Genomic DNA, 25,704 nt, shown 5'->3' on the forward strand with positions numbered 1-25,704 from the left:
ATTTGAGAAGAGACCACCTATATTTTAAAGTTCTTTCCAGCTCCATATTTCTATGAAATACAGACTTTTCATGCTGCATTTACGTTTTTGATTATAGAAATTTAACAACTCCCTTGAGATACGTTGCAGACACTACACACAGAGTTAAGAAGCTATTGAGAACGAAGTCACTTACACATGTAAGTTCCCCAGAAAATAATGTAAGTGAATGTACACTGAATACACAAATACGTTTTTGTAATTTTTTATCATCTTTAACTTTATATAATCATTTATATATATAAAGATATAATTTTCTCTTCATTACATTTTATTTCTGCAAACTAGGCCACTATTTTCCTGACACTGGTTTTAGAAGCTGCTTTCTCCTGTGACACTTTATGCTCTTTAAGGTCTGACCCAAAAACATTGTGCCACTTCATCTTGAAAAAATGAGCATCCACCTCTTCTTCTTCGTCATCTCCGTCCAAAAACTGCATAGGAACTTCCTTGATCTTCTGTGTCTCGTCAATGTTAGCAACAGATGAAGGCTGGCAATCTTTTGCTCTTCCCAGTTTCTTTTCCATCTCTTTCTCATCTGCCTTCTATTCTTCCTCTTTGTCACTAATGCCATTAGCCAGTCTATATTCCTTCTGGTCCTTTGCCCCCTTACTGAAGGATGGACATTTTCTCAGTGAAGTAAACTCTACATTCTTCCACTTCATCATTGGTGAGGGAGGAAGTTCTTGGCACAATTACTTTGTTATCTTACCTCACTAACAATTCTTTGGTGAGTAGTTTCTGCATTTTCTGAATAAATCTCCCCTGTGATGCCACAGCAAGACCAAGAGACAGGCCATATTCAGGTACAGATAACTTGTTCACATCAAATACTTCCTTATCCTTCATCGGATACACTGAATGTATGTAGGAAACAAAACACTTTTGGGCCTTCTCTTTTGAACCTTGATCTTGATCTAAAAACAATTCAGTTTTTTTTCCCACCTAAACATCTATAGGTTTATCTGGATTGATTTTGGTTTCCTTCACAGGCAGTTTCTTCTTGAGAAGCTGCTGAGCCATTTCCTTTTTCTTCTAAGAAGCAAAATGAATAAAGCTTTGTCATCCTCTCTCTACCTGGTCATTCTACCTACTCTGTGGTTATGAGTGTTGGCATTCTTTGGACAATCAAACTGAAGAAGCCAGCTCACAGCCAAGAAGTACAGATCTTGGCTGCAATAACAATGGCAAAGAACACTGCAATTCTAGTGCAGACAGCGTCCCCCTAAACTTCCCACCTTGTCAGCTGCTGCTGTCAAACACGGTGTGCAAAGGTAGAAGAAACAGGACGTAGCTGACAGACACTCGATACACATACAGAATCTCTTTACAGTTGAAGAAAGATACAACGCTTTTCCTCTTTAGGTGGCTTCTCAAAGTGGTATATAGTACATTTATTATTATTATTATTTTGCTGTAGCTCACAAACTGTGTCATTCTGTTTCAAAGTGACACCGGTACTGTATTTTTTCTTTTTCTTTTTTATTTAATTTTTTAGTGTTTATTTATTTTTGATATATAAAGAGAAAGAGCACGAGTGGGGGAGGTGCAAGAGAAGGAGACACATAATCCAAAGCAGGCTCCAGGCTCTAAGCTGTCAGCACAGAGCCCAATGTGGGGCTTGAACTCAAGATGTGCAAGCCGAAGTTGGATGTTTAACTGACTGAGCCACCCAGGGACCTCTGTATATATATATTTTTTTAATGAACCCAGGCATACATATGTGATTTTTAGTCACAGAGTGAAAAACCCTCTAAATACTTTTGTGTGTGTGGTGGAAAGAGTGTATACAGTTTTGATAAACTATGTATTAAAACCAAAGTATTATTTAGTTAAAATTTTTTTAAAAAAAATTTACTGAGTGTCAAGAATTTCATTATATTCATTGGGCAGTCTAATTATCAGTAACGACTATATCAAAATTATCAGTGAAGTTATATTTTTCCATGCCACTAAATACTTATTTCCTCAGCATCTGGGAAACTTTCTTACTCATTCCTGTATGTTCCTGGTAGAATAAGTTCTGAAAATTCACCATTTTAGTTAAAATTCTGGCCCTGCACTTCCTACTTATGTGGCCTGAGGCAAGATATTTGAGTTTCTTGTAGCTTAGATTCTTTTTCTATAAAATGGAGATAAATATTAGAGAAACAACACATAGATCGAGTTAGGTATGCCACATGAATTGCTATATGCAACATGAAACAGAAATGTACAAAATTAAACAAATTGCCTGTAGTACGTAATATGCTGAAAAATATTATTGTAGTGATACTTGCTAAATATATGGGGGATACCATGAAGTTGACAAGTATCTAGATAATGAGAAATTAGGAGATAAGCCATATAAACAAAAATTCTAAGGAGAGGGAAAAAATAATACCCTGAAGGAGAGGTGAATTATATTATGAGGATTCAAAGTTGAGATATATCACAGACACTGAATTTTTCTAAAAATGCATTGTTGTTCAGTCAAAAAAAAATCTACTAAGTCATATGTTGTGCTGCATGCTAGAAACAGAAAGAGAACAAAATATCTAGTTCATGTCCTTCTGGTACTTAGAGATGATATAAACTGAAAAATTTTTTGGATTTATGAAATTTAGAATGATAAAGTTTTATATACTATATAAACACATAAAAAATAAATCCAATTTAATCTGTGTGGAAGATAGGGAGGGCATTCTGGAGGAAGTAACTTTTATGGATGAAACCTGAGAAGTAAATCATTATTGAGTGTAGAAGGAGATGGGTAGGAGGAGTAGTGGAAGAAAAAAAAGTTTATTAAAATCAGAAAGATTAGGGAGATGGCAAGATGGTGGAGAAGTAAGGAGCTCCGTACTTGCACTCGCGCCCATACATCACACGGAAAAGATCTGAAGCCATTGGAAACCTTACAAAACCTGAGAGATTGGGAGACAAAGGACACAGAATCCACTAAGAGAGCCTTCTAATGTGAGTGTGAACTGGGGAAAATAAAATCGGGCCGGGATCGGAGACTCCAGGGTGGGAGGCGATCCNGTTTTTTTCTTTATTTTTTCTTTTTTTCCCCTTTTTTTCTCTTTTTTTCTTCTTCTTTCTCTTTTCTCTCTTTTTTCCCAAGAACACTGACCTGATTAACTCTGTTCGCCAGCTTACTTAAACAATCACAATGAGTCCATTCTGTAAATGTAAATTCTACACCTACCGACATTTTCAGCTATTCCTCTCAGGAGGAATTAGACTACATAGTTTCTCTGGATAACTCCAGCATCCTTCACTCACCTATTCAACCATATTCTACCATTTACCTCTTTGAAAAAAGCTTCTTATCCCTTCTGCCTGTTCATTCTATTTCCAATTTTGCTTCATCCCTGACCTGTCTTCTCTCTCTTTCTCTATGCTCTTCAACCAACACTGCATACACACGGCTATTTAACTGTAGCTGGGAAATCCAGGTATATGCTTTAAACCATTCTTTGTCNAAAACAAACCTGACCCCATATGAAATGTCTTTCCATGTTTTGGGGGATCATCCATACCACTATATCAGAAAATTATCAGCGGGGCTCCTGGTTGGCTCAGTCAGTTAAGTATCCAACTTTGGTTCAGGTGATGGTCTCATGGTTTGTGGGTTCGAGCCCCACATTGGACTCTGTGCTGACAGCCAGAGCCTGGAGACTGCTTCAGATTCTGTGTTTCTGACTTGCTCTACCCTCCCCCTGCTTGCACTCTCTCTCTCCCTCTCTCAAAAATAAATAAAGACATTAAAAAATAAAAACAAAATTATCATGAATAGCTAATGCAGTAAACTTAATGATAATAATGGTAATGAGATAAATATTTATACCAAATTTTAAAATCATTATCCTACACATTGTCTCATTTAAATTTCACAGTTACTAGATGACTTGAATATGAATTGTGTCATTTTACTAAAAAGCTGAATGGCATGTAAAGCCGAATGACATGTACAAAGTCAGACAGCTGATGTTGTCAGAAGCCATGTGATCAAACTCTAGCTACTGAAGGGTATGCATTACAGACAGACCTGACTTCTTTGTACTGATCTGGGCCCAATCTGCAAAGTGAATGGTGGGAAAAGCTGCTCATTCAACAAATCCCTGACAGATACCTACCAAGCACCAGGCACTGGCTTAGGTGTTAGGGATAAAGCAGTGAACAATATAAGATATAGTCCTGTCTCTGTGGAGTTTATCTTCTAGATGTGAGAGGCAGAAATTATACAGGATTCACGGACAAAATTTGTAGTATGTTGGTAGAAGTGAGGACTCAGAACAAAAAGAAAGAAAGAGAAAGGGGTAAGGAGCATCATGTGCAATTTTAGAGTGGTCATAGAAAGCCTCATTGGAATGGTAACATTTGATTAAAGCCTCACTGAGATCTCAGAGACGGGATTTCCAAGTAAAGACAATTATAATGCAGAGGTCATAAGCAGGAGGTGTCTGAGGCCAGGTGTGCATTTGCAGAACAAGGAAATCAGTGTGTTTAGAACAGAAGGAACACCAGCAGAGTAGCAAAATGAGTAACAAGGGGCCAGAATTTATAATGCCTCTTAGGGTATTGCAGAGATTTTGGCTGTAAGACTGAGGGAGACAGGCAGTCATTGCAGGCTTCAGAGCAAGAGAAGGACTGTATCTGGTTTCCATTAAAGAAAAATCACCTAGTCTACTGTATTGCCATGAGAGTGTTGACAGAAAATGTAGAAAAGTCGGTTAGAAAGACATTGAAATAATCAATGACACCGAGTATGGTCAGTGGATAGGAGGTGGCTGAACAGGATGAAATTCTGGATATCTTTTTAAGGTTAAGATGACAGGACTCAGCTTAGGACCAGATGTGGGGATTGCAAGGAAGAGAGGCATCAATGGAAAACAGTATAAAATGCAACTGGTCATATATCACTCTTGTTCATTTGCCAGCTAACCTTGTAGGTATGTGCTGCTGTTGTTTACTTCGTTTTTATTGTTGTTTTTCTGTTTGTTGTTTTGCATGAATGGTCTGAGAAAGAATAGAAAGAGTAAGAAGGATGAGGGAAATTAGTGGAATGGGGGGGTAAGTTCAAAGAAACTGTAAGAACTATATTCCTAGCAAACCTGCAATAAAAGTATTATTACAGAGAGCAGGGCCCCATTGCTTATTCTGTTTTTCACCCAGGAAACAGTTACTGTTCCATAGGCAGAGATTAAAGAAAATGGCAGAATTGGGTTAGACGTTCTATGGAATTTGATTGATTATAACAAAATCAAAAATAATGATCCAGACAACATCCTGTAAGAGATAATAACAGTTGATCCATCCAAGTTTTTTGGAATGTTTTTATCTCAATAATATTTCACCTGGAATAAAGATGAAGTATTGTGCTTACACATAGAAAGCCATACTTATCAGTCTGCATTTTCCCCAGACCTGAAAGCTGAACTGCTCTGAGACCAAACATCTTGAAGTGAATACTTGGAAACTGTATTTAAGGAGTAGCAGGGAAAATATTAGTTCTGAACAATGACAAGTATGACATAGGTGCTAGACTTCACACCGAGGGGTCACCGCACACGTTATTTCACAATGGCCGCCTCAGTAGCTGAGCTGGCATGGCAACCCACTGCCGGAGCTGTAAACAATTGTCAATTTCATTTTACAGGAGTCACATGTATGAGTTGAACCAGAAAAAGCGATGATGATAGATGAAACTAAATATGTAGGACTCATTCAGAGCTATCTTATTAGTCCAGGGGAGCTAGCTCGGATTCAGCATTGCAGAGCCCAGGTTCAAACCCCAAGCCTGCCATTAATTAGCTAAATGACCTTGAGCAGATCACTAAGCTGGTTTTCCCACTTTAAAAAGGAGGAAATTAATGTAGACTTATACTGGAGAACCGTGTGAATCAAATGAGACAATGTATGTGTGAAAATGGTTAAAATTCTGTATAAATATTTGATGTTATTATTGAACAGGCTTTCCCTTTGAAAAAGGAAAGGAAAGAATAGGAATGGGTTAGCAGTTATTGAATACTCTCCTTGATTTCAGGGATTGCCCACACACTACCCCATTTAATGTAAACAAGAACAGCATTTCTCTATCCTGCTAGCTATCCATGAATCCAAGAATTCTGTTGTGCATCTTGCTCACTGTCACTGTATATGCTACAGTCAAGATCCAAATTTAGGTCTGTCTTTGCTCCCAAGCCTGCATAATTCCTGTTGTACTAAGTCGTTGCCTGTGAATTTTACTCAGAGCCACATTGTTAGAAATGGAAGATGTAATAGAAATCATCTTGTGGAATAGTTTTCAAATATTTAGCTGTAAAGTCCTATTGGGAAGCTCAATGCTTGCTAGAAGTAGGGCTGCCCTTATTAAAGCAGGTATGGGAACTCCAAAATGACTTCTCTACTTGGCCTTCCTCCACTTTTCCTCTTGAGATTGTGGAAAACTTAGGGTTTGAAAAATAAGAACTAGGCCGACCCCTCTCACTTTAGTGACTGAAAAACAGAGGCCCAGGGAGTATAAATGATTTACCCAAGAGCACACAAATATTTAATCCCAAAACAAGAGCACAGAACCCAGTTCTGTGGAACTGTACTATCATATGCCCCCATCAGTTTCCTCCATTAGTCCTACAGCACTGATATTTGAAGGATCTCAATAAATTATATTCCTATCTCCCATCCAACTTCTGAACAAGTTAAGATATATAAAAAGGATTTTGTCACATGGAGATAAAAATATCATTCACATAATTGGTGGAGCTGCTGGAAAGAATGGTTCACTGTGTGGTAACAAAAGACTTTTCCTCAGAATTAGGGCTTACCTTGTCATAGGTAGGACCCCCACCAAGGAGGAACCTTTACCAGTAAACTTACCGTAATGAACAAAGTTGAACCAGAATATAAGTTATTGGAGACCAGATTCTAAAACTGAATGGGTAGGGGATTGAGTTCTGCCCAGCTAGTTTATTTTTCATAATTCACAAATTATCCATCCTCAATGAGAATACATTGGCAGTAAGAGTTCAGTGCTATCTTTAAGACTCTTGTTATGAAGCCAAACATCAGAAGTATGGGCTTGTGACTTTCCCTAATGAAGTACAAGGAACAGAGATCTGAGATTACACATAATAACATATAGTTTTATTGTGTTTAAATTTCTGGTTTTAATTTCTGATTTGTTTATTGTACTATTAAATATTTTTATTCTCATGAACATATCCAAGTGTTTGAGTACTTATCAAATTTACGAATGTTCTATATTTCTTGGTGGTTTCATAATTTATACATGAACTTATTTCTGAAACTACAAGTCATTGCAGTGACATGTTATATAAGGCAAAACTAAATGTGGATAAATCTTGAAATAGTGTTTTTCTCTCTGATCCTGAAAGAGCAGAGTCAAAGTGGTTGTCATATCTTTATTTTTTTAATGTTTTTTTAATTTATTTCTGAGAGAGAGAGATAGCATGAGCATGAGAGGGTCAGAGAGAGAGGGAGACACAGAATCTGAAACAGGCTCCAGGCCCTCAGCTGGCTGTCAGCACAGAGCCCGACATGGGGCTCGAACCCACAAACCGTGAGATTATGACCTGAGACGAAGTCGGACGCTTAACTGACTGAGCCGCCCAGGAGCCCCAGTTGTCTGTCATATCTTTAAAAGAGAAGGCATCCCATGGTCAGGGAGGAAGTTGGAGTCTTAGAATCATTGAGACCATGCAGGACTTGTGAGAATCAAGTAAAGAGCCTGTGGATAGATGGTAATTGAGAAAAGAAGCTTGGAGGAAAAGACGGATTTGAAACACACATCTTTCAGGTAATGTTAAAGAGTTGTTGAAGATCCTAAGTAAAATTCCAATACATCTTGAATCTATGATTAAAAGATTACTAGTTGTGCCTTGAAAATAACTATTCAATTTAATTCAAAAACAGGTTTAGCATTTGGCAATAACAAATTATAAAGCCTTCATTGAAAAGTCAATGCACTGTGGTGATTGTGAAGACCTTCTTCCTATGTAATTATAAGGTATGTTTTCAATATCTAGGAGTTCAAAATAAAGTTACAATGACTTTAATATAAAAATGAATATATATCTTAGCTTTAACAGCTAAAGCTCCAAAAAGAAAATGACATATTCCTTCTCATTATTCTCCCCTTTCTTCTGAATCTCAGGTCTAAGTTCTATCACAAAGAGGCAGATCCTTCTGGTGAAAAACTCTTCACTGATGTTGCCGTTGTGACTACTTCAACTCATCCTTCAACTTGAGCTTCAATATCACTTCTGCAAGGAGGTCTTCTATGATCTCCAAATAATATTGAGTTTCCCTGCTGTGTTTCTCATAACAAGATTCCTCCTGTCCCTTTGACCTGAACTTGTAATTTTGTTCATTTGGTCAGTCAAAATTGCTTTTAGGACATTTATTACATGTAAGGCATGTTTCTAGGCTCTGGATACACAATTATGAATAATACAGACTAGATTATTGTCTTTATGGAATACACATTCTAGTGGAAATACACCATGCCATCAAGGGGCTTAATGCTTCTCAATTTTTCCTACTGATGTTTCTACATCAGTGGTTCTACTGTAGTAGAACTTCTACTTTTACTGTGTAGTAACTTCTACAACAGTGGTTAATATTTCATAGGTCCTCCATAGATATTTACTAAATAAATAAAGAATGAACAAGTCGAAATTACGGGGAATAAATGAATGAATACAAATAATATGTAAGATATTGATAAATTCTCTGCAGGGAATTAATAGAGAAATAATTGATAGTGATTGACTTATCCTAGATAGGTTGTTAAGAAAAACCTCTTTAAAGTCTTGGCATTGAAGCTGAGATATGCATGACAGAAAGAAGTCAATTTTATGTACTATTATCCAGAATCTATAATGTTCTCAGAAAGTCCAAGCAGGGGCGAGAAGCCTGGAGTTTGAGATATGGCAGAAGAAGAAAAAGGGCGAGAGGTAGAGAAGAAAAAAGAAGGGAACAGAAGGGAAGCAAGAGAAGAGGAGAGAGGCATCAAGGTGAACTAAGGCAACAAGCTTGAATGAAGAAGTGATTTGAAAGTGGATCTTCTGGGAATAATTGTCACTATGTGGATCAGAGAAGAACCACCTGAATTTCTTTCTCACAAAACTGAAAACAAAGGTAAAATGACAGTTTTACGTCACCATGCCCTAAAGTTGCTTCACAACAACAAACAATTGAACCGTGACTTTATAGCCACTGTAGCATTCACAGAGCTCCATCACTGGCCCCATATTAGGTGAGAATGAAAATTGGACAAAGGATAATTAAATTAAGTGAAGAATCACACCACTCCCTGCTTCTTAGATTCTCTAAGCTTCAGTGTCTTTCTTTACATATAAATAAGGATGCTACATAACTTTCAGTGTTGAGAAAATTAAATAATATATGTAATGTGTTTAATATTATGCTTGCCCACTATATAGTCATGGAGGTGGTAGAAGTCCTTTATTGATTTCATTCTGTTTTATCCACACTGCCTAAAGCATCACCTATTATACAAAGTTCTCATTTATATTTTTTTAATGAATGAGGGAATGAGGAGTACATAATCTATCAGACACCGTTCAAATCACTAGGACCAAGAATAACTAACTCAGTACGTTGCAATGGCTGTAGATATTCTGTCAATTCTAGTACAGTAAGTACTATAGTCATGATCTGTGCAATGGACACCTGACTTTCTCTGGACAGAGAGAGTCAGGAAATGTTTTACTAATGAAAATTCTTCTGTTGAATCTTAAAGCAGGCTTACTTGATGATTATGAATGCGTCAAGTAAACGCATGTCTAAAAATGGTTATTTTGGTTTTGATCAAAGACGAAAATGAGACTGATAAATCACATATTGAGGGACTTGACAACTGGGGTTCGGCACAGTATAATGTGGGAGAATGATACGGTAATCAGATAAGCAGAAATCTGATGATGAAGGGCTGAGCTTCACAACAATGAGTTTGACCTTCCTTGTATAGAGAATAGGGAGACACTTACAAATTCTATTCAAGGGTCTGGCATTCTCTGAGTCTTGATCATAGTGAAGAATGAATTGGAATGCTTGAGATGAAGGTGGTCTAGCTAAGAGGCTACTGCTGTTATCAAGCAGGGAAATGATACTGACCTGAACGATAGCAGTGCAGATGATTAGTGAGTGAGGGACAAATATGGGAAAAAATTTATAGGGGTAATCTATAGGACCTAGTTGACTAATTATATATGGAAGTTGAGAAGAATAGTAGAGTCAAGGATGATTCATTTTGATTTGCATTACTGAGAACATGATATAATCAAGAGAAATTTTTGTTTGCTGCAATTTTGAATTTTGCAGTAATCAGATATGACCTTCCATAATACTATTCAACAAATAAAGTCAAAATCTTCGTGACTAATGAACTCTGTATTTTTCCTGCTATCATGACTACATGCTTGCACAGGATTGCAGGCCATGGGTAGAGCTCAGGTCTGTTCCATGTGTCATTTATTCTTCTTGGACCAGATCCTACCTGGAGCATTGCCTATATCATAACAAATGAAGAAGCCCAGGAGAAAAAGCAGAAACATGCAGGACCTCTTAAGATATAGGTACATAGCATACATACTGTCATTTCCATCCACATTCCACTAATTAGCCAAAATAAGTAAAATGGCCAAGTCCCAATATCAACAGAAGAGCAACACACACTTTGTTCACATCAAGAAACACTACATAGTCATATAACAAAGTACATGGATATGCAATTCTAATATATGGAAAGGAGTGAGGAATTGGAAAATGGCCAATTGATCATGACAGCAAGTTAGTACATCAAGTGAGGACATCCATGAGTGTAGCTGAATGGGAAAACACTAGAAATTCCCACACAGGAGATTTCAATACACGGTCTCTTTCTTGCCCCAAAGCTTCATTATTCTCACTTCATGGTGCTTTGAAGTTATTACTTTATGGGGTTTTCTATAACAAGTTACTTTTTATATCACATTGATTAATTTTGGACTACTGTATGTAAAGAAAGCTGCCATAATAAAAAAAAATCCAGCCAAATTTCCACAATACTGACAAGCAATGAATGATGACAAGTGTAGATAAATGTCAGTACCCTCTAGTCTCAAAGGTTGTTTACAAGAATGAACCTTTTCCTTAAAAAATCAATACAATTTCAGCTTCAGGGTACTGTTGTTTTTCTAACACTTAGATTTAGATTCACAACTGTTCTCTTACTGCCCGCAACATGACCAGTACAATAAGGAAGGAGGTAGACAACTTTGCTCAGGGTTCAGGAATGAAGAATCAAGATCAATCTATTTCCTCTTCCCTTCCTGATCCAGGCAGGGACCCTTTTACTTGGCTCCTAAACATAGCAAAGGTGATTGTATACATGTACCTGAGAGTCCATCAAAACGAGTTGAAATTCATAGCCAAGAATAGGGGACCTAGAGGTTTTTGGTCAAACATTTGTAGTAGGCAGAATTAGGGCTTCCCAAAGATGATCATGTTATAGTCTTCAGAACCTCTGAATATGGTAGTTTACAAGGCAATGGGGAATTATGGATATAAATGTAATTAGTTTCACTAATCATCTGACTTAAAGAGATTATCCTGTATTATCTAAATAGGCTCAATGTAATCACAAGATGGTCCTTCAGAATAGAAGAAGGAGGCAGAAGAAGACATCAGACTCAGTAAGGGAATTAGAAATACTGAACTTCTGGCTTTGAAATTAGAGGTAATGGACACAACTAAGGAAAACAGCTGGAATGTAGAAGTTGAAGAAAATAAAGACCAGATTATCCCTCAGAATATTTGGAAGGAAATCAAAATCTTTCTCTAAATCTTTTGGTGACGACTGATACCAGATATACCAAACCCCTTCAAATAAAGAGCTCCTCAACAAGGGATTGCATTTATATGGGTAACCACACCAGAATGTGATATTTAACTCTCTGAAAAAGATACAGCCAACAAACTAATCAATCATATCTTTCTGGCTTTAAATAGTTAACTGGTCTATTCTTCCAGAATTTCTTTAAAAATGCTGACAACTCTGAGACAAAAACAACAAAAAATATGTCCATTGATTAGCCAGGTCCTAGAAATATGACTTCCTTCCTTTCTCATAGGGAGACAGCATCTAATAAGGGAAAAATCTAGTCGTTTTCAACTAAGGCACAAACTTAATGTGTCCTATGGGATTGTAAGATACCATAGGTATAAATAAATAAATAATAAAAATACATGCCAAATAATAAACAAACTTCTTTGTATCACAGGGCTTTATGCATAGTAGCAATATTTATGCCTTACCACCTCAATATCATCAAAATTCTCATCTCATTCCATTGTCATTGAGCTCAAATTGACTGCCATTTCATTTCTGACTCTCTTGAGTCTATTAGACATGGCTGGCATATAATTCCTACTGCATAATTATTACTAGAGTAATTACTGACATTATGTTTGTTGAATTGACTCAAAGCACTTTGAAATTTATAAATAGTTCTGAGAATGAGATTTTGCATACCAGATCCTTTACAAAGATAGTTTAGACATCATGGACAAGCCGAGTAAAAATTAGTAATATTAACATATTCACCATGTTAAATTATTGGGACAATAAAAGACAAGGGAGAAAAATATCTGTGGGCATAGTTTTAAACCTGATGATTTATCCTAGAATATGTTAAAATTGATTGGCAATGAGTCTATATTGAGCATCTGGTTATTTTTAACTGTTTTTTTCATTTTTATTTATTTTTTATGTACTATTCTGGAATAACTTTCCACTGTTACTTTTTCCTTTATCTAGAACTCTGAAGTGTAAATAAATTTAATCAATATGCACTGAGGACTAATTAGTTATATACACACACACACACATACACACACACATATATCTATATATCTTCAGGACATCCAAAACTAAAATTACTGCAATTAAAAAAGTGAATATACTATAAGTGATATTCCAGGAGTGTTATTAGAGGAAATAAAAGCCATTTAAAGTAAACAGACTTTTTGGCAGTTGAATACACATGGGTTTCATCTTATATTACTATTTGGTTTGACTAAGTTAAATTTTCCAAGTAAAATAATGATTTGGTTGATATAATGTCCCCCAAGTTCCCATTTGCCATTTCCAGTCCTCAAACATTTCAGAAATCTGTAACACTTGCAGGACTCACAGTAAAATACTAGATGGCAAAAAGCAGGTAATAGTGGCCTGGAAAACACGGAGCAATTGGACTCAGATCTATGAATAATATTATTGTGGTTTTAAAAATTTACATAAAACAAATGCAATTAAGTTATTTTAGATGAAACAAAAACATTTCTGACTTCATAAGGCGAATGTTGCTCCATACTCTATAAGTCTAGGACTCCCACAGAGTGAAGTAAAAGTGAACTTTGCAGCTCTTTTGGAAAGAGAGGTACTTATTCTCTGTCCTGATATGAACAAACTCATTCTCTGTTTTCAGATGAACAAACCACGTGAACAGATCAATCAAAGGCTTCAGTAGCAGACATGTGCTAGTCTTTTTACTAGGTGTGTGGTTGTCTTGCACCCAGGGGCTCACAATCTCTCACAGCAGGATGCAAACAGCTGGGGCTCAAGGAAGAGAGCCCCAGATTTAACCACATGGAGGCCATGATTTAGAAAAAGATGTCGATCTGTAGATATTTGTGGTGGCTGAGACCTGGAAATGTAATTAGAAGACACTGGACCGTATTAGCTGCAAAAAATGCAGTGAAATGTGAAATGGAGTGATACTAATGCCATTGGAGAGTACTTGTGCTGGTATTCCTCAGATGTTGCTTTAAAAATGTAAGGGCACCTCGGTGGCTCAGTAGGCTAAGCGTCCAACTTCCGCTCAGGTCATGATCTCATGCCCCTTGAGTTTGAGCCTGTAGCAGGCTCTGTTGACAGCTCAGAGCCTAGAGATGCCTTCAGATTCTGTGGCTTTCTCTCTTTTCTTTCCCATTCCCCTGCTCGTGCTCTGTCTCTCTCTGTCAAATATAAATAAACATTAATTTTTTTTTAAATGTAGAAAAGCATGTTAGCAGAAAAGCATTACATGGAAGTCTTTGTGTGTGTGTATGTGTATGTGTGTGATCATCTTGGTTCTTTTCTCTTGGTTCTTTTCTCTTATCATGTAGTAATTTGGGCAGGTATTTTCACTTCTCTGAGTCTCATGAGAACACTGAATACTAATTCTCAGTGTTGGATTTTGCCAGAATCTGGAAAGATTTTCTAATTATAGCAATGACCTAAGAAGCACAGCTGGTTTCCAATGCATATTTTGCCATCAGAAACAGAGTAAACCCACAGGGCTGAAGGGGGGAAGGAGATATGTTATTTCTCCTCCTTTTTCTGCCCTTGTCTCAGAGAACTGAGGACTGAAGAACTGGACAGACCTTCTGAGAAGCAATGAGTACAGCATTCTTCCTTTCCGTCAGTACCTCTTGTTGGAAGGATATTTAGTGACTTCTATTTAAACAAAGTATTTTTTAAAAATAGGGGCACCTGGGTAGCTCAGTCAGTTAAGTGTCCAATTCTTGATCAGGTCATGATCTCACTGTTTGTGGGTTCGAGCCTTGCATTGGGCTTTGTGCTGACAGCATGGAGCCTGCTTGGGATACTGTCTTTCCCTCTCTCTCTCCGCCCCTCTCCAACTTGCATGTTCCATTTCTCTCTCTCTCAAAATAAATGAATGAATTAAAAAAATTAAAATTAAATTAAAATGAAAAAATCAGGATAGGAAAGTGGATTAAAGGAAGGAACCAACAGTGGCTTATTGCATCCTTAAAATGTACATTTCCAGAAAAAAAATCAGTGAAGCAAAAACTGAAAGATTCCTAAAAGTAGTGCAGCTTATAAAATTCATGTTTCCATGTGTGCAGATTGAGAGAATGGGGGTAGAAAATGGCTCCACTTTTACTTAGCAAGACTTTGAGATAAATTTCATCTTGTTTTTCAGCTGCATTGACTTATTGCATGGTATGGTGTATATTTAAGGTACACACTGTGACAACTTGATACTTGTGTATATTGAGTGAAGTTATTCAACACATCTATCACTTCCCATAATTACTATTTCATTGTTGTTATTGGGAGAACATTTTAAAAAATTTAAGCTTATTTATTTAGGAGAGAGAGAGCATGAGCAAAGGAGGGGAAGAGAGAGATGGTGAAGAGAGAGAATCTCAAGTAGCCTCTGCAGCATCAACACAGAGCCAGATGTGGAACTCTAACTCACAAAACTGTGAGATCATAACTTGATCAATTCAGATGTTTAACCGACTGAGCTACCCAGTGCTCCAAAGAGTGAGAACATTTAAGATAAACTCATAGCTTCTTCCAAGCATACAATACAGTATTGTTAACTATTGTCACCATGCTGTGTGTTAGATCCTCAGAAATGATTCCTTCTTTTATCTTGTGTTTTTACATTTTGGCTAACATCTCTTCCACCTCCCAGTTGCTGGTAATGACCATTCTCTCTGCTTGTATAAAGTTGGTTTTTTATTAGATTCCCCATATAAGTGAGAATACTAAGTATTTGTCTTTCTCTGTCTGATTTATTTCACTTAGCATAATGTCCTTAAGTTTTATCCATGTTGTTACAAATGTCAGGATTTCCTTTTATTTTTTATAATTAAAAAAATGTTTAGATATTTTTGAGAGAGAGACAGAATGTGAGTGGGAGGAGGAGCAGAGAAAGAGAGAGACACAGAATTTGAAGCAGGTTCTAGGCTCTGAGCTGTCAGCCCAGAGCCAGCCATGGGGCTCATACTCACCAATTGTGAGATCATGACTTGAGCCAAGGTCTGGAGCTTAACCGACTGAACCATCCAGGCGCTCCTTCTTTTGTTTTTTTTAAATGGCTGATAGTGTTCCATTATTTCTATATACTACATTTTCATCATTGGTGGACATTCACGTTGTTTCCATGTCTTGCTTATTGTGAATAATGCTTCAGTGAACATAGTGGGAACAGGTATCTTTTTGATAACGTGTTCTCATATTCCTTGGATAGTATCCAGACATGGGATTGCTGAATTATATTGCACTTGTACTTGTACAATTTTTTTAGGAATTTCTATACTGTTTTCCATAGTGACCATACTAATTCACATTCCCACCAGCAGCACACAGGGGTTCTCTTTTCTCTGCAGCCTTACCAACATTTCTGTAAACTCTTTTCCAACAGATGCGAGTTGATATTTACCTGTGGTTTTGATGTGCATTCCCAGAGATTAGTGATGTTGAGCACCTTTACCTATACTTATTGGTCATTCCTATGTTTTTGGAAAAATGTCTAGTCAGGTACTTTACCTTTATTTTAATTGCATTATTTACCTGTTGGCTATGTAACACAAGTCTCTCACATATTTTAAATATTAAATATATAATTTGCAAATGTTTTCTCACAGTCCATAAGTTGCCTTGACATTTTGTTGATTGCTTCTTTTGCTGTGTTTATTAGTGTGTAATCCCATTTGTTTATTTTAGCTTTTGTGGCTTATGCTTTCAATATCATATGCCAAAATGATTACCAAGACTGATATCAAGGAACTTTGTCCCTATGTTTTCTTCTGTGAGGTTTATGGTTTCAGGTCTTACGTTTAAGTCCTCAGTCTATTTCAAGTTAACTTTTCTGAGTGTGTAAGATAAGAATCCAATTTTATTCTTTTTCATGTGAATAGCCGGGTTCTTCAACACTAGTTATTATAGATTATCTCTTCCCTACTGAATATTCAAGCCTCCTTTGTCAAATATTACTTGATAATAAATGCATGGGTTTATTACTAGGTTCTCAATTCTGTTCCATTGGTCAATGTGTTTTTTTTTTTTTAATTCCAGTATGCACTATTCTGATTAATGTAGCTTTGTAATATAATTTAAGTGCAGGAAGTGTGAAGCTTTGTACTTCTTTCTCAGGACTGTTTTGGCTATTCAGGCTCTTCTGAAGTTCCATAGAAATTTTAGAATAATTTTTCTCTATTTCTTAAAAAATGCCATTGGAATTTTGATAGGGATTGCATTGAACTTATAGATGGTTTTGGATATGTTAAACATTATAACTTCATTAATTCTTTTGATCCATGTACATTGAATAACTGCCTAATGTTTAAACTCTATATATCTTTTTCCCATTTATTTGTGTCTTTTTGTCTTATAGTATCCAGTGTATAAGTCTTTTATTTCCTAAGTATTCCACTGCTTTCCATGCTATTATAAATAGAATGGTTTCTTTGTTTCTTTTTAAGAATGTTCATTGTTAGTGTATAAAATTGCATCTGATTTTTTCTTGATTTTGTGCCCTGAAACTACTGACTTCATCTACTTGGTCTAAAAATTAGATGGTAGAGTCTTTAGCATTTTCTCTGTATAAGATCATGTCATTCTTCCTTCCCTTTTTGTGTGGTTATTCACCGGGGTTTTGTTCCCATGTATTGCAGACTCCTGAGCTCTCCCAGAACTACTTTTATTTATGGAGAGCTGTGTAATTGTTGATCTCTGGGGGGTCTGGGGCTGGGGACTTCTATTCTGCTATCTTAGTGACATCAGATCAATTTCTTCTTGATGATGGCTATAGGATTATGTTTGCAATTAAACTTTCCTGGAGGTGGGAGTTTGAAAAGCAGATTCTTCCTAAGAGACCAGTGGATAGTGAGTAAGGACAATAAGCCCTATGCCATGTGTCATATTATGCAGGGAAAGTGCTTATAAGATGTTAATGTGTCTGCAAATCACCTATAGATCCAGCAGAAATACAGATCTTGGGGCCAAGCCTGAGGTGGTGCATTTCTAATAAGGTTCCAAGCACTTGTTGCTGGAGGCTATGCTATGGAATGGTGAGCCACTACGATAGGAAGTTAAAAAGTTAGGAAGTTGAGAAAATAAAAAGGAAGGGAGAGAGGGAGGGAAGGAAGGAAAGAGGGAAGTAGAAATGAAGGTAGGAAAAAAGGAAAGAAATTAAGAGGATGAAAAGAAAAGGGGAATAGAGTGAGAGAAGACAAGAAAAGAGGAAAGTAAAGGGAAATGACATTTTAAAAAACATAGTCTAGAAGAAATAAAAAAAACAGACAACCCAAGAAAAAGTGTGCCTTCCTAAGGAGTGTTGTATTAAAGACTAGAGCTTGTTTATTAAATATTAGAACTTGCTAGGATTCTAACCTAAAATACATACATACATACATACATACATATTTCACAATGACATGCCAAAATGAGAAAATGAGTTGAAAATAGAGACTACAAAACAGAATAAATAAACATAAAAGTATTATTACCCAATGAAGGTATAGATTAGACATGACAAGGAATAGAACAGACACAACTAAAAATGGAAAAAAAACAGACTATGCAGTGAACATGACCAGACTGGAAACCCAACTCCACCATCACTAGCCCTGTGGCCCCGGTCAATGACCTCATCTCTCTGCACCACCACCCCCATTTCCTTGCCTGAATGATGACAACAAGAATAGCAACTTCTTCGCTGGGTATTGTGGCGATTTCAAATCGAGATTCTGGGAGACATTTAAAAGAGCAACTGGAATATTAAGTCAGTTCCTGTCATTTCTGTGTTTGTAACTTTCAGTGGTTCTCATCTCCCTTAGAGTTCAAAGCAAAGCCCCTTAAATGGCCTCCAAGGCCCTATGGAATCCAGTCATGGCTACGCCTCTCAGCTTCTCCCCACTATAGTCACTCTTGGTCTTCTTGCTTTAGCCACACTGTTCTCCTCGCATGTTCTGACTCACAGCACTTTACACACATTCCTCCCTCTGCCTAAAATGTGCTACTCTTGTGGCCCACATGACTCCCTGGCTCATCTTCATGTCTTTTCGACAACAGTCACTCCCTCTAAAATCACCACTGACCATATATTTCTAAATGTATAGTCCTTTCCATCTTTGTCCTGACGGCACTGTGCATCTTGTGTACCTTGATGTATTAACATCGTCATGCACATCCAGTTTCTATTTCTTTATCTTCTGCTTCCCTCCCACTAAAATGTAAGTTTTAGGAGGTTGGGATGTTGGCCATTTGTGTCACTGCTGCATCTCTGGCACCTAAATGGTACCTGAGACTCAATAGATATTTGTTGAAAGAATTTTATGCATGAAGTCAGTATTCAGATTTAAGATAAGGCCAAATTTTGTGACCTATACACATATACACACACAAACACAGTCATTTAGTGATAACCTAACAAATGTCTCTCAATTTACTGGATTTTTTTTACACATTTAAAATTTAATTATAATAGCAGATCTGAGATAGGGTTTACCATACCCATTTTTCAGGGTTAGAAACTATATGCCTCAGAGATATTAAGTAGTAGGGACTGACTCATATGGATAACAATTCTGAGAAATGGCCTGTGTGCATCCAGTTCATTCTGCTTATCCCCACCCTTTTCCTGATACATGTGTTTGCCCTTGATCTAAAAATGAGTTAATAAATTCACACTGACTCTATACATTAAGTCATTCCAATTCACACAAATAATGTGCACCCACTTAAAGACGAGCCTTCCTTCATTCTAGCATTGTGTTTGGTCTGCAGGGTTCTTGACCTGAGACTGCATCCACTGATTATAGCTCTACAAGGTTACATTCATCAGAGATAGGTAAACAAATTGTACAGGAAAACAAAAAGTTGGCTTATTTTGCAGTTGTTTAGATATTGAGTCAGTATTTTTTACAAAGAAGTATATTCTAAAACAACAATTGGCATTGCCTGATGAATTATCTAAAAATAAGAGTTCAAAAAATAAAATAGTTCAATAGAAAGACATTTAATAATTTTGAACCATTTTTTTTTCAGTCTATTAAAACTCTTGCAGTCTTGCCTCTGATTTCATTTTGGCCCTTGCCTACTGACATGACAGGTTTAATGATCATATGTCAGTATTCCAAGAGCCTCCTATTTAACAGAGGAGCACTGTTCCCTGGAACACTCCAGTCACCTCTCATCCACTGACCTTTCCCCTGGAAACATTCATCACCAGTGACACTGACTGATGAGCAGCATGATCCCCTGACCTCCAATTTATTCATGTTGATGGTCTTGACACTCTTCATAGTCTCCGAGGCTCCACACAGCTGCCTAATATCATCAGTAGATCTTTACTTCCCAGAAATACTTTCTATTTCCTCACTGTACGATAGTATTACTTTTCTCCATCCAGCAAAAACTGTCACTTTTTTTTTTACTTACTGCTTTTCAAAGTCTTCAGACTCTCTCCCAACCCCCACTGACATTTCTAGGTCTCTCATTTAGTTACCTACACACTGTCCATCCTAGGGGGTCATTTTCCGAGGAAAGGGATACTTTTCCTGATTGAATATCCTCATCAACTGGGTGAGAAATTGTACATCAGTAATAAAGGGACAGGTCAACCAATCAAACAGCTCTCACCTTTAGAGTACAATAGGTTATAATAACCGTTTTCATGGTCTTACTTAATCATGTGTACTACATGTTCCTTTCTTAAGAAGTCTCAAAATTCATGTTGCTCATAAATATACCACTACTATTAATAGTAATAACTACCATTTGTTGTTTTCTATTATTTTTCAAAAAAGAATGAAGGAAGGAAGGAAATGAAGAATGAAGGAAGGAAGGAACAAAATTAATTTAATGTTTATAATAAAAAATACTTTTCTTGAACAGTTACCATGTTTTAGATATTGTGGTTAGTAAAAAGTGTTATCTCATTTAACCCTTCTATCAATCTTGTGAGGTAAATGATATTACCATCTTATTGTGAAAACAGTGATATGCCTAAGGTCACATGACCGATCCTCAGCAGAACCAAGATTGTATTAGATGATTCAGTAGTTATTTTGGATTGATAAGTTTCATCAAGCAAATGTAGTGTAAAGAAGAAAGAATAGTAATAATGATAATGATTTTTAAAATACTACTAATAAAAGTTGCTATCTCTTGTGCCAATGTTCTGTGAACTTTATATGCAGACTTTTGTTTGTTTTAATTCTTAAAATAGTTACCTTCATGCCTATGTTATAGATCAGGTGATTGAAAATTGGAGGACTAGATGTATTTTTCCTGAGGCAATGGGAGTGATTCTAAGCAATTTTGTTTCCCAGCTGAGTTCTTGCCTTGGTGCTCTCTGAGGGTTTGGATCATGAATTATTATAAGGAGGAAAACTTTTACCAATGGTAGCAGATGATGAGCAGTTTGATCAAAGTCTCATTATAGGTAGGTATATAATTGCCTCACCAGCCCCTTAAATAGACTAGAAATTTTTTGACAAGAAGTGTTGTGTGTTATCTGAGATTCTCAACCCTACACTCTCAAGAAATAGTCATTGAATTAAAAGGACTAAAGGAAGGGAAGGTTAGAGAGGCTTAGGGGCTTGAGCAGTCTCCCAGGGCTGGTTGGTGGATGAGTTGAGACCTAGTGCTCTGATATATGTTCTGATGCTTTTCTCCAGGTCACATTTTGGTGAATTTACAGATGGGGAATTAAGGTAAAAAACAAAAAATATTCTTGTATGGTAGTTTTTCAATGGTTAGCAAAGATCAGAATATGGTTCTCTAATTTTGATTACAGTCTGTACTTATTGAACATAACATTTATTTGTTTTTCATAAATTATGTATCATTTCTCTACCTCTACTTTGTCTCCTCCTTTAATCTACTTTGTCACATTTCATTAATTGTTAAAAATATAAAAATATACTCATATATGGTCTTTTTCCTTCATATATGGTTTTGAAGGATAATAAATCTCAGATGTGTTGCAAAATTTCGAAAAGACACTTTCTCCTTAAATATTCTATTTGTAATTGGTGAAACAAATGAGTTTTTCAAGTACCCCAAATATGCTTGTACTTCCTGCTGATCACACACTGAAGCAACACTGATGGTTTTGCATTCCCCAAGAGAATTTAATTACCTCAATGACTCTGTTTTCCAACCATAAGTTGGAAGAAAGATAGCTAAATGATGGGTGTTCTACATTGCCTTTACCCATTGTGAAACATAAAAGCTCAGTCTTAAATCTATCTTAAAGTATTTAAATATTAGGATGTAGAAAAAATTCACATTCATCAAACTTCATTTTCCTTGACTTTTCAGAAACTACTACTGTATTTATCGTCTTAATATGTATGTTGCTTATCTTGATCTTATTTTGCAGTCCTCATATCAATTATGTCACTAATAGCAATGGTTTTGTAAGTCTTGATAACATTTCACATTTTTTCTTGTTTAAGAGTTGGTTAAGAAGTGACATCAGCAAAATGGTAGTATAGGAGTTTTAGCCCTTGTCAGCCACCATCCCCCAGACATCAATTTAAAGAACTATCTAGGGGCTCCTGGGTGGCTCAGTGGGTTTAGCATCTGACTTTGGCTAAGGTCATGATCTCAGGTTCGTGGGTTTGAGCCCCATGTCAGGCTCTGTGCTGACAGCCAGCTCAGAGCTTAGAGCCTGTTTCAGATTCTGTATCTGACCTTCTCTCTCTGACCCTCCCTTGCTCATCTGTCTCTCTCTCTCAGAAATAAATTGTAAAAAATGAATAAACATTAAAAAATTACAAAAAAAGAGAACTATCTACACACAGAAATACATTCATAATAGCTAAAGATTTCGGGTTAAGAATTACAGCTTACAAATGAAGCACAGAAATAAGACACACTTAAGAGGGTAAGAAAGATAGATTCACATTATTCCCATAACTCACTCTCTTTCAAGCTCAGGCATCCCAGTACAGAGAGAGACACCTCCCCAATTGGAGAAGGAGAGTGATGTGAGAACTCAACTTCACCATGGTCCCCCGAACCACCTCACCCCAGTATCATGCCAACTCCTAATGGAATTTTCACAGAAATTTTAAAAAATCCTAAAATTCTATGGAACCATAAAGGATTCCTAATATCCAAAGCAATCCAGGGAAAGGGCAAAGCTGGAATGGTCATAATTCCTGATTTCAAACTTTATTACAAGCTATGGTAATGAAAATAATATGATACTGATATAAAAAGACATATGAATCAACAGAGCAGAATCAAGGCCCCAGAAATAAACCTATGCATATATGGTCAACTAAAAGTTGACAAGGAAGCCAAGAAAACTCAATGGGGAAAGGACTGTTTTGGCAATAAATAGGGTAGGGAAAACTGGCTATTCACATGTGAAAAAATGAAACTGGACCCTGACTTTACATTACTCTCATAATTACTTTGATATGTATTAAAGACGTTGATGTAAGACCTGAAACCATAACAGTTCTAGAGGGAAAAAAAAGGAAAGATTTCCTTGACATCAGTCTTGGCAATAGCTTTTCAGATATGACAAGAAATGCTCAAGCAAAAATAAACTGATAGGACTACATCAAACTGAAATGACTTCTTCACAGCAAAAGAATCAGCAAAATGAAAAGCTAATCTTGGAATGGGAAAAAAATAGTTGCAAACCATACATCTGATAAGGGGTTAATAAGCACTACTTGAGAAACTACAAATCAATAGAAAAAAAAAATAAAAGGTAAGCTGTAGACTTTAATAAACATTTTTCAAAGAAGACGTACAAATGGCAAGTTGGTACATGAAGTGATGCTCAATGTCACTAATAATCTGGGAAATGCAAAACAAAACCACAATGAGATATTGCTTTATACTTTTTGGTAAGACTATTATCAAAAATTCAAGAGATAATAAAAACTGGAGAAGCTGTGGAAAAAATGGAATCCTTGTGCATTATTGGTGATAGTAAATTGATATAGCTACAGTGGAAAACATTATGGAGTTTTCTCAAAAAATGAACATTAGAACTCCAATATGATCTAGTAATCCCTGTCCTGGACATGTATCTGAAAGAAATAAAATCACCATCTCAAAGAGATATCTGAAATTTCATCTTCATTGCAGCATTATTCTCAATAGTTAAGATATGGAAACAACCTAAGTATCCATCATTAGATGATGAAATAAATAGATAAATAATAGATAATTTTTTAAAAAGAAAAGATCATACCTTTTGCAACAACACAGATGGAACTTGAAGACATTATACTGGCTAAAGTAAGTCAGAAAGAGAAAGACAAATACTGTAAATTTTCACTTACATGTGAAATTGCAAAAAGCCAAATTCCTAGAAATATAAAGTAAAATGGTGTTACCAGAGTTTGGGGGTCAGGGAAAATGGGGAGAAGTTGGTCAGTGTGTACAAAGTTCTAACCATAAGAAAGTAAATTTAGAGGATATAACATAAAGCACAGTGACTAATAATTAACAATATTGTATTATATACTTCAAAGTTGTTAAGGAAGTCAATCTTTAATATTCTCACCACACATTTAAAAAATGGTAGTCAGGGGCACCTGGGTGGCTCAGTTGGTTAAGTGTCTGACTTCAGCTCAGGACATGATCTCACAGTTCATGAGTTAGAGCCCTGCAACAGGCTCTGTCTGTCAGTTCGGAGCCTGGAGCCTGCTTCGGATTCTGTGTCTTCTTCTCTCCCTGTCCCTCCCCTGCTCATTCTCTGTCAGTCTCTCTTAAATATCCATAAAAACATTAAAAATAAAATAGAATAAAATAAGTGGTAATTATGTGACGGAATGGAGGTGTTAACTAGCCTTATTATTGTAATTATTTCACAATACACAGATCTATCAAATCATCATGTTGTATACGGTAAACTTATATTTGTTGTATGTCAGTAACAGTTCAATATATAAAGCTGGAAAAAATATTATTACCTGAACGATCAATCAATGTAGTTTCAGCTGAAGAATATCGTTTATAATCTACCTGCACATCTATCAGCATGGATTCAGAATTACACTTTCCCAGTTGCATGCCTAGATCTTGATATCTTCACAGGGAACATTTGACTTCACATGTAGCTCTTATGCAGAAAAATAGCATTGATTAACAATGATTATAAATTGCAGAAGGAACACATGAAAGAAGTGATAGTGTGTTTCTACAGGTAACATGGCATAGAACATTACTGTGACTCCTCCATTGTAATTTGATATTTATTGGGCACTTTATGTGTCAGGTGTCATGCTAGATGCCAGGGATATAATAATGGCTAACACTCTCATCACCATATGGAAGTGTATTGTCCAGCTCAGAAGGCAAACACATATAGAGGAGAGTATATACTACAAGGAAATTAGTCAAGGGGGTGTTCCTCTGATATTATCTACAGCAAGTTGTGAATAGTGCTTAGGAGTTAGCTAGGTGGGAGGGGATGGGGAAATTAAGCCAAGCTGAGAAAAACTGCATGTGGGAGAAACCAGACAAGAGAGAACTCAGCATTTCTAGGGACTTTTGAATAGATCTGAATGACAGAACAGTGAGGAGTTAAATGTTTAGAGAGAGCAATGAATAGGAGGCTTTTACCTAGGCTCTACTGGACCATGATCTCCAAAGTAATAATGATCATGGAGAGTATAAATTGGGAAAGGCCTTATTGGATTGATTTGGATTGATATTTCAGCAAATTTTTAGGCAGAATGTTATTCTCACTATAATTTAGTATCTGATAAAAGTGTTTTGTGCAATATGGTAGCAAAAATATCAAGTATCTAGTATCCTTTTCTCTACATTTTATTTACAGAGCCCATCATAGAAGTTCCACTATCTTGGATCATTAAAAT

At 36.4% G+C, this 25,704-nt stretch overlaps 1 pseudogene; it reads right to left on the minus strand.

Annotated features, from left to right (window-relative positions):
• Nucleotides 1–323: 323 nt before the first annotated feature.
• On the minus strand, nt 324–24,895 carry LOC144220291 (putative ATP-dependent RNA helicase DDX10 pseudogene; annotated as a pseudogene).
• Nucleotides 24,896–25,704: the final 809 nt, after the last annotated feature.

Source organism: Crocuta crocuta, unplaced genomic scaffold (assembly GCF_008692635.1).
Source record: "Crocuta crocuta isolate KB4526 unplaced genomic scaffold, BGI_CrCroc_1.0 scaffold179, whole genome shotgun sequence".
NCBI classification, from domain to species: Eukaryota; Metazoa; Chordata; class Mammalia; order Carnivora; family Hyaenidae; genus Crocuta; species Crocuta crocuta.